Source organism: Sinohyriopsis cumingii, chromosome 9 (assembly GCF_028554795.1).
Source record: "Sinohyriopsis cumingii isolate HCF-2022 chromosome 9, ASM2855479v2, whole genome shotgun sequence".
Classification (NCBI taxonomy): domain Eukaryota; kingdom Metazoa; phylum Mollusca; class Bivalvia; order Unionida; family Unionidae; genus Sinohyriopsis; species Sinohyriopsis cumingii.
In genome coordinates, this window is record NC_142969.1 from 59790623 (window position 1) to 59801618 (window position 10996).

Genomic DNA, 10996 nt, shown 5'->3' on the forward strand with positions numbered 1-10996 from the left:
TTCGAAGAAATTACTTCTTGTTGTTGATGATAATTGTGACGCGAAGGTCAATGCGTCATCCGTGATGCGAAACATCACTGTTCACACTGTTTATCATTCCTCCATCCATAGCATCAAACCATCAGTTCAAATTAGAATGGTTCCAATGCAGACTTGCCGTTAAAGTACAGGTTAGAGGCTCATCGGACATGATTATTTTGGATTTTTTAAAAAAAAATTCCATTGGAATACCGATATTTCATCTTGTGTCAGCTACCCTAGCTCCATGGTCGCCTCTGCTATGAGCATCAGACAACGCACGTTTGAGGCGTTGAGTCTTTTAACATAGCCTAGTGACTGTCTTTAAATGTACATTGTGGGCATACAAATCACCATTCAGGAATCCATACCCATAGGGCGGTTGAAATTGAGAGTTTGGCTCTCTTGTGTCATTTAAAGTGGGATCACTGATGGATCGCTGTGGTATAGGAGCTGTCCGTGGGAGATTTGAACGCCAGCTGACGAAATTATTGTCATACTGGAATATATTATCGAAGGTGTACGAAAAAAACATGAACGAATGAAGATCGCCTCAGGGTGCTATTCTCTGGAGCGCTATATACTGTATATACTGGATGGTTTGGTTGCGAACTGCGGTACCAAGTGCTTGCTTGTGTACTGTCTCCACATGTATTACTTAAAGGAGTGTTTGTGCTTTGTACCCTAAAAACCTCCTGACAAATGTAATTGTTACCGGTGTAGCTGCAGTAAAATGAATGATCTCCGAGAAAAAACAGGAAAACTATGAATTTCTTGCTTCTAAGCTGCGTAATTATCTTTCAATCTGAAAAAAAATGTATGACCTATCGGATTCTATATTGTATATATACAACCCCTAAAATTAAATACTATTGACCTCATTTAAGACTAATTGCACTTTAATCAACAACACATTAGATACCAATTGTACATTAAACTTTCTCAGGGTGACTGAATTTGTCTCTTGGTCGCGTGCAAATTAAATTTAAAACGACTTAGTGTCAAATAGTTACTTTAATGAACATCATACTGAGTGTAGCCTGTATATTTAATTCATCGAAACTTAATTAAATATTTCCAAAAGACAAATAAACAATAAATAGACTGTATTTACATCATTAAAATAGCATGTGATGTTCACAATATGAATCAAGATGTACCAACAATATTTATTATTCACGAGACAAAATTAAAACGATTTTCAATGACTTTCTTTTCAGACTATTTTCTTCGTATATGGAGGAACTAGTACCTAAAACTTACACTGAAAACTCAAACTGCCAGATTATCAAATAATAATATGTCTCGAAACCAGTTTTATCTAGAAAGTATGCTAAAGGTAATAATTAGTGTTACACTATTTTTCTCATCCCTTAAAATATGCAAAACAATTACATGTAAGTAAAATCTTTATCATAACTTTCAGGAAGCGCCCATCTGCAATCTTTGGCCTGTAAATCACGAGATAACTTCCCATGCACATGACATCGCTTTTGCTTACTATAAACTAAGAGGGTCTTTCTTTGGATTGAGTTCAGTACATTTCAGTGTAAATTTAGCTGCTTTTACTTAATTCTTTATGATTATTTAAATGTAAGTGAGCATGCATAATTAAACGACGAACCTTTGATCTGTATCATAAAGCCGAGGTAAGCTTAGTTATGACTGACGTCTCTAACGTTTATGGACACCTGTCCACCCCCCTGGACAATACTCATCGGTTTTTCTTAATGTGTCATTGAATGGTTGCCGCCTTAGTTTTCAGTGCTAAACCAGCAGGGATGTTGCAGGATTGTTTAAAGTAAGCAGCTGAATTTAAGACCATATGAAAACCAGGATCTCCAAAATAAATTTTTTTCTCAAGGCATTCTGAGATATTTCAGATACAACACAGTTTCTCATTCCTTGTAATTTAAAGCAATGTCAACTTCTGACGTTTTAATCCCTCGTCTCTGACCTATCAATCCAAACCACTGGCATTACTTGCAGGAATTAATTGTTAAGGGGGGGGATAATAAATAAATAAGATGAATTATCTATAAGGTCGTCCTTCCTGAGGTTCTGTTAAACAATGGAGGCAGAATAAAATAATATATTTTGAGGATTGAAATGTAAAATTTAACCATTAGTTATTTATATTTCTGATCTGGAATACTTCTTACTACTAGGCCCCCTATACACGTTCTCTTCATTAAAATCCATCTATACTCTGCTTCTCAATGTTTACATGCAAATTTAAACACGTATTTAAGAACAGATGTAATTTCGTGAATCTGTGAATCTGTGTACATGATATTTTTCCAAAGTTAAGGCTACGTTTAAAGAAAGCGCCAAAGCGTGAATGATCGCGAAAAAATAGAAATACCACAGCGGAAGGGATAATTTATAAAACAAATAATTGGTCATTTCACCTAAAGTGAACTTTAGTAGACCAAATCAACTGATCGGAACAGAAAAATAAGTGCACTCATTGCTATACAAATGCATACACATGGAATAGTGCTCAATAAAATAAGCATACCTTTTATTGATATTAGTTTTGAAATGTATTCACCTGCTGAGACGGTAAAATTTCTTTGGCACTAATGTGTGTGGTCGAAAAGGTACATCTGTCACGGTTATCACAAAGGAAATAGAACAAATGTTAGGAAAAGGAAGAAAAGAAAATCCAAACGACGATTACGATTTTGCATTTGTTATTAATTAATGAAGTAATGTACAAATGCGAGTTGATACAAACATGCGTCTAGTCCGCTGTGCTTAAAGGTTTTGAAGTACATTATGTTTCCTGCTTGCCTTGGTTGATCGTTTCCTATTCCAAAACAACATTAGAAAAACTGGTTTACTGTTCAGCAGGGTAGCAGATAACATTCACTTCGTCCCATGCGCAGTTTCTGTTAACCGTACAGTCTGGTCTTGTGACAGGCGGAAAACACGCCAAGCAGTTCCGGTCTTGAGACGTTGCACATATAACCCTGTTGTAGAACTGGATGTCCGATTCCAGAGCTGCGACAATTGTGTCTTGCTTTAGGAGGGGAAATACTAGTAGAAAGAGGACTGCAAAATAAAAATGAAACACTAGATTTCAGTTTTAGTATCTGCATGTAATCACTCTAGTAAGCGTTCTATTTTTTTCTTTCGTTAAGACCTGATTAATTGAACAATATCCGCACAATCCTATTACCTCAGAGGCCATTTGTGCTGAATTATGCTGAAGAGATGCTGGCAGTTGCAGAGAGATGGAACAGAATGCATTTAGCAAATTCGGAGCATGCAATGTTTATTTTGAATTCAGCCAAAAGTCTTGCATATTTGATAACTAATTCTTTCCAACGAATATAAACGTCGAGAAGCTCAATACGCATCGTACAGTTTATCCCAAGACCTAACACTGGTCTACAATGTTTTAGAAGTCGTCTGCTTTAGAAATAAAATGTGATATTTATTATTATTATTGATGTTCTGAATTCAAATATGACAATTAAAACAACTGATTAGCTATTATATTCAATATGTTTAATTTTTTACATTTTACAGCTGTCTATATGGTGTAGATAGTAGAGTTTTAATCATAAATTGTAAACCTAGGGTTATATAAATAAAATGTATTATGAAACAAAAGGAAAAATCCATTATGCATATATAAGTACATAGTTTAGTCCTTATTCAATGAATACTCGTTGCTTCTTGGCTTGTGTATTGTATTCATTAAATGGAGCATATCTTTTCACTGTCCAGCAATAGTCTGCAAGCACTGACGGGTTCCATTTGCCCTGACAGCGTTTCCTCGTTGTTTCAATGTCCTGGTGAAATCGCTCGCCGTGATCGTTGCCCACTGCTCCGCAGTTCGGTGGGGGAAAAAATCAAGATGAGAGTACAAAAAAAAATTATCTTTAGTGACATGTTGCAACCAAGCATTTGTATGCATGGGGAGGTTTTCCACCAACTTCCTGTAGTTGCCGGCCTTGTTTCAAAGAAAATTTGTTGCCACTAAGCGGAAGGCTTTCCATTACGTCTTTTCCCTGCCACGCATTGCACGGTCAAATGCATCATCTTGAAGTTCACGAATCTGAGGACCAACATAGACACCTTCCCTTATCTTAGCTTCACTTAACCTTGTACATTTTCAAAGGAGGAACTTGAAAGCTGCTTGTGTTTGCCTATGGCCTTGACAAAGTTATCCATCAAAGCCACCTTTAAGTGTAAGGGTGGTAACAAATACTTCTTTGATTCAACAAGTGGTGGATGCTGAACACTTTTCCTCCCAGGTTCCAATGACTGTCAGAATCGCCAATCTCTATTGATGTAGTGGGAATATATCATACGACTATTCCATTCGCAGAGAAAACAGCATTACATTGTGTATTCAGTCTGCACACAAAGCAAGACAGCAAGAACCTTCAAATCGCCACAAAGCTGCCACTGATATTTGTCATAATTTTTGCACCTCAAAAGATGCTTTATGTTTCCATAAGTTTCCTTCATATGGACAGAATGACTAACAGGAATTGATGGCAAAACGTTGTCATTATGCAGCAAAACAGATGTAAGACTCGTCTTCGATGAATTAATGAACAGTCTCCCTTAATCTGAATCATGAACGATGTTGAGGGCTGCCATCACACAATCGATGCTGTTGCATGACACAATATCACCTTCAGTGAAGAAGAATGGGACAAAACCCTTTTGCCGGTCACGGAACATGGGAACCCTAATATCACCTGCCAGGAGATTCCACTGATGTAGTCGGGAGCCTAAGCGTTCTGCCTTACTCTTGGATAGATCCAAATCCCTGACAAGGTCATTCAGTTTACCTTGCGTCATGAGGTGTGGTTCAGAGGAGGAGGATGGGAGAAAATATGGGTCATGCGACATTGATGGTTCAAGTCAAGAAGTTTTAATCTTTTCCTCTTCCTCGACTGACTCAAGTGAGAATAATTCTGGTGCATCAGGAACCGGCAGTCCTTCTCCATGGGGTACTGGGCTTATAGCTGATGGAGTGTTTTGGATAATGCATAATCCACTTTTTCTTCTTTGACACAACTTTCCCAACTGGAGGCATCATGCAGAAATAACAATTGCTGATATGATCTGTTGGCTCTTTCCAAATCATTGACACTGCAAAAGGCATTGATTTTCTTTTCCTGTTCAACCACTGGGGACGATTTGTTTGACAAGTTTTGCAGCATGTGTGTGGGGCCTACCTCTTGTCCTGGTTTCCAATTTTGCAGCCCAAATAAAGGTGATAGGCTTTCTTAACCATAGTGTGTGTACTGCGCTTTTATGATGCAAACGTCACATCAGCACAAAACATAGCAGACGTTATCTGCAGTGTTCAGGCAAGTACGAGGCATCTCTCCTCACTTTGGCTAAACAGAAATGTGTCCCTTTGCAAAATCAAACACTGACAAATAAGCGAGCACGACACTGTATCATTTCTAGAGCTGATATAAAGGAATTTGTTCAGCAGAGTGATGTAAGTTTAGTTATGATTGCATCATCCATGACGTCTACGAATAGCATGATGCAATTCATACCATGTATCACGTATACCAGCTTCAGAGTGCATCATTCATTGTTTTGCCTAAAAAGCAAGTACTGTCCAAACCCAGTCATATATATTTACTCATAGATCCAGTCAAATATTCTTTTTTTGGTGTCATTTCGGGTTTAAACTGAGATCTCTTCCCTTTATAACTCACTTATGCTCCGCCATTCCCAAGTCAGTGGTCGTATATAATGACCCAGTATCGTATCTTTAAAACCAGAACCAATCAGCAGTTTTAAGTACCATTTTCGTTGTCAGTGATCCAGAATTGGTAAAGTTTGACTACATTTATCTCGGAAGCATTTTGGCTGTAGACCAGTGTTACCTATTTTAAAGGGAATTTTCTGAATATTATCACGCAATAAACTTTTTTTTTTGACATTCTATTTATCAGAATGTCACAATCTCAATTACTAACGTACACTTGATTTATACAAAACTGAATTCAGCTAATGAGTACCTCATTATGAAACCATGTATTCATGCACATCAAGTATGACCAAATCTTGAAAACACAGACATTTGTTAAAATGAAGGGAAGAGAAGCAAACAAAAAACAAAACGAAAATAAATATCACATGAATATATGTGGGATATTTAATGAATTTTTATTGAAAAGTACGTAAGGGCCTTCATCCTGTATTCTAGCAACATCGTCGACACTAAAATCATACTCAAGTTCAAATTGCCCAAATCCAACGTTGCGTTCGCAAAAAAGGATTGCAGCACCTTATTTAATCTTTCATTCAATAACTAAATCAAGCAGAATATGGAATGCTTTCCAGATTGGACACCACATACCCCCCCCCCCGATTCTTAGAGATGACTTTGCAAAGAATTGCTTACTGAACGTTAACTAGATGAGACAAATTGCACAGCCATCCTCATACATATAGAACACACTTGGTGAAATAGATTGGCAGAAGATGCAAATCATGCAGAATCATTTAGAAATTCTTCACGATATTATAGCCAAAATATTTAAATAATCCAGCTTATAACCTACTCTCAAAATTTAGTGAAACAAATGTTTAAAAAAAAGAATTACTGTTGCTTATTTGAGATAATGTTTAATTTGTAATATGAATCAGTGTGTAAATATACATAAGATCAACACAAAAGGTAACTTATTTGTTTACATGCTACAACAACAAAATTCTTTCACACATTTTGCTCTCTCTCTCTCTCTCTCTCTCTCTCTCTCTCTCTCTCTGAATGAAAGTGTCAAGGAAGCATATATGATGCCGCTGAATTTTAAATCGCTGACATGTTTTCAACGCTTCAGTGTTATATCGCTGACATGTTTTTAACGCTTCAGTGTTATATCGCTGACATGTTTTCAACGCTTCAGTGTTATATCGCTGACATGTTTTCAAAGCTTCAGTGTTATATCGCTGACATGTTTTCAACGCTTCAGTGTTATTAGTTCATTAATATACCCCTCTCTCTCTCTCCATTATACATATATAATACAATATTTTTACTTAATGCCAATTCGAGTATAGTCACCTATATATAGCATATATATTATTCTTAAATGCAGACTGCATATTTAAATTTCCAACTCGGGATTCGTAAGAAGCTTTTGCTTAATATCCATTTTGTCATTAACTCTTTTCTGTTTGTTTAATACCGCAGAGACGTAACAACACACACACACACACACACACACACACACACAGATATAATAATAATAATAATAATAATAATAATAGTAGTATAAGTATTATTATTATTTAATTAAATTAAGTGCAAAGCTTACAAAACAGGGTTAAGATGCTGTCATGATCTGTATATCCGACCCCTAATCCCGTGACCATAAGAGCGGAGGAAAAGTAGCCGACAATTGCTACCATCAGGAAGAAGTTCTGAAACTTCATGACTGGGCGATCTTCTGAAGAAAAGAAACTAGAAAACTCCATTAAATTTAGGACCGCAAATCAAATTATGGAGAGAGAGAGAGAGAGAGAGAGAGAGAGAGTATTAATAAGTACTAGTACACAACACATATGTTGACTTGAATACCCAAAACCGAGTTTCTTTATAGCGGAGGTCCCATTGGACGTCACGGCTAGTAAGGTAAATTACTCCAATATATATGTAATGTGCCACTTACTGTATGCGTCTGTATGCCGGCCCATAGATAACAGGTGGTCTGAAATATATCCTAGTAATGTACACATCAACATGGAGCATGTTTCTTTTTTAAATGTATACATTTATTCAGTGCAGTTCAAGAGTTCATTTTCCACAGAATGTGTATGGTGATAAGAGTACATGCTACTAATTCCGCCTGATTCAGAATTGTTTTACATATAACTTTAAACAGAAACTCTCGTGAAGTACACATCCTTATAGACCATATTTCCTCTTAAAATCCCTGTATTTATTAAATTGAATGAAATAGTTTATATTCGAAAGAATTTGTATGCTCACTGAGTACATACTAAAAATTATATCTGATTCACAAATGTTATGCATACAACTTTGAAAAGAAACTGGTAAATCGACAAACGCTAGATCGGAGAGGATGGCAAGACAAATGATTTTAATCACATATTACTGTTACGTTAACAGCCTGTCTGTTACTTAATCACTTCGTGTGTCAGTTATCTGAGGTTCATGTTGTTTCCATTATGTGGATGCGTATGTATCAGATTTGAAAGTCATTGTCATGCACTCTACGCACAACATACTTTCAATAATAATAATAATAATAATAACAATAATAATACTAATAATAATAAAATAATAACAGTAATAATAATGATGATGATGACAATAATAATAATAATAATAACACGATATTTTGTTTAGTCTTTGAGTTCATGACCACAATTTGACAGCTGTCATTATAATACTGAGCCTATATTGTGCACCAATTTTCCCGCTATTTTCTCATTGATTCTATGCAGTTTCAGAAAGTGTTTGCATCCGATAATTTTGAGGTGCTGTTCATTTGACTGAGGTGGAAATCCAAACGTAATCCTTTATGAAATACTATTGGTGACCTGTTTTGAATTATTGACTGTATTCCTTGCTTCTGAAATGTTATTAAGATATTACTGAAGGTTTCATTTGTATAATGGTGTTGATGTTTTACGTTTAACACCATTTTCACCGCAAGACAAAGTATACATGTCGGCCAGTATGATCGGTGGAAGAAGAACCTAAGAAAACTCTGGGAGGAACCTCCAACCAACGGGAAGCTACTGGCAGTTTTATCACATACTCACATTGGGCGAACCCGAAACTCGAACTCACACGAACAGAGGTGAGATGGCAGTGATCAGCATTTCATGGATATAAACAATAATCACACTGATTACACTTACACTGCTGATGGCTAGTGGCTGATGGCTATTGGCTGATGGCTATGGCTGTTGTGTACTGGCTGTTGGCTACGGGCTGATCCAGAGTTTCTGTTTAAAGTTGTATGTATAGCATTTGTGAATCAGGCGGAAATTGCAGTATGTACTAGAAGAACTATTGCATTGCATTAGATAAATTCATTTAAAAAAGAAACATGCTCCATGTTGATGTGCACATTACTAGGATCTATTTCAGTCCACCTGTATATATGGGCCGGCATACAGACGCATTCAGTAAGTGGCACATTACAAATGTTTGAGTGATTTACTTTACCAGCTGTGCCGTCCGACCTCTACTAAACTTAGGTATAATCCATATATACACTGCTTACTTAATGAAGAGCTTCAATTCCTGCATACATTGCTTATTTTGTTTAAACTAATTTTTAGTCAATTTCGATATTAACCTAAGAGTGTTCTCGTTATTGGTACTTTTAAAATTTTATCCATTTGAAACTTGTACAATATTTGTTTCTTCAAACTAGACTTGTAACATTGATGGTTTGGCTTCTTTCTGTTTTGATTTTTTTAGTGTAAAGGTAGGTAGCAATGTCCACATGGTACCAAATAAAATGCACACACTTTATTTCACACATCTCTTTGCAATGTGAGAACTGGGATTTATGATCTTTATTTTATTAAAGTTTCTAACTAAATACATTTTGAAAAAAGTCTAAAACTACGGTCACGATTGCAGAGTCATTTTCAACATCCTTTAAAAATTTAAGCACTTCTTAAATCTGCTTAGATTTCTTTTTTGTTCACATCGGTTTTGTTTCTTTATCGTAAACGAGATAGGCAAAATAAAGAAGTGGTCTCTTGTTATAAGGGAAACGGGTTGTTAACGGTCTCTTTTTACACGGCAATACATCTTCGTACAGCTCATGTCAATAACTGACAGTTTTGTTTGGTTCGTTGCTTAGTAATGCCTTTTGGGCCGTGACTGAGGAATTAAAATTATCAACATTAGATAATAATAAACACACATTTGTTCATAAACAATAATGAAATTGGATAATTGAAACGTCTCCATCTCACATATCTATATTAGTTCAAGTCATTACCGATTACATTTTGGTACATATTCTGGAGCCCTAATTTGCGGAGATAAAAATATTATTCCCCATATGATTCTATATTAAAATGTATGAAAGTCAAATCACAGATAATCTCGCGTAAATCTCACGTACAAAATGTGGCATAAATCTGAACCTGATTCGTCATGTTCATAAAATAATGCAGCGCAAAAAACTTTTACACGATATTTCTCTTTAAACCAAATACCTCAGACATAAGTTCACTTGTCTCAGATGCTATTAAAATACACATACGAGCTACGTTTAGTGAAAATATTCCAGGATGGTTATTAAGACAACCTTTAATACTCTAACAATCAGCATGCTAGTGCCATTCTACGATATATGAAAGTTCTCTTATTTGTCGCAAATCGGTCATGACAAGCTTTTGATGCATCTTATTTCCTAGAAAATGAATATGCTACATCTGCCAGAAACGTTAAAAGTTATAACTTCAGACAAAGGTGAAAGGATATGAATTTGCGACACAACATCAGACATGGTAGAGGAATCTTTGAGCTAAATATATTCCATATTCTCCACACTTGTTGCAGGAAGACGGGATGAAGTAATACGTGCCTGGCTCTCATACATTTCATCTGGCTCAAAAATAGATGAGGCTGATAAACTACTACTACTACTAATAATAATAATAATAATAATAAATGTGTTACTTACACTGGATAAGTCAGCAGGAAATTCCCAGTGTGTGAATACAGAATGAACTACATTACATAATTATGTGGCAAGATTTTATATCAATTAGATCTGACTTCCGGCCGGTCGAAACTAATTTCCGCCTGTCAACCTGTCAGAACAGTGTAATGCTATATGAATCATTTTTTTTTTTTACTTCCGTGCCATTTTACCATTTTGCACTTTGTACTGTGAGTCGTGTTTCCCAAATGACCAATACAATAGTCTTGAACCATTTAATCCATTCAATACGGAAATGTCCACATTCATCACTTTTATTGATTTAG

At 35.9% G+C, this 10996-nt stretch overlaps 1 long non-coding RNA gene across 2 annotated transcripts; it reads right to left on the reverse strand.

The window, feature by feature from the left end:
• Positions 1-2697: 2697 nt before the first annotated feature.
• On the reverse strand, positions 2698-10769 carry LOC149791898 (uncharacterized). 2 transcript variants are annotated; one of them, XR_016423224.1, is made up of 3 exons: positions 10692-10769; positions 7329-7474; positions 2698-3075 (listed from the first exon to the last, which is right to left on the reverse strand). It is a non-coding gene; the product is annotated as an uncharacterized LOC149791898 (long non-coding RNA). The 2 variants fall into 2 exon arrangements; XR_016423225.1 differs by lacking the exon at positions 10692-10769 and adding an exon at positions 7683-7759.
• Between the last annotated feature and the right edge of the window lie 227 nt (positions 10770-10996).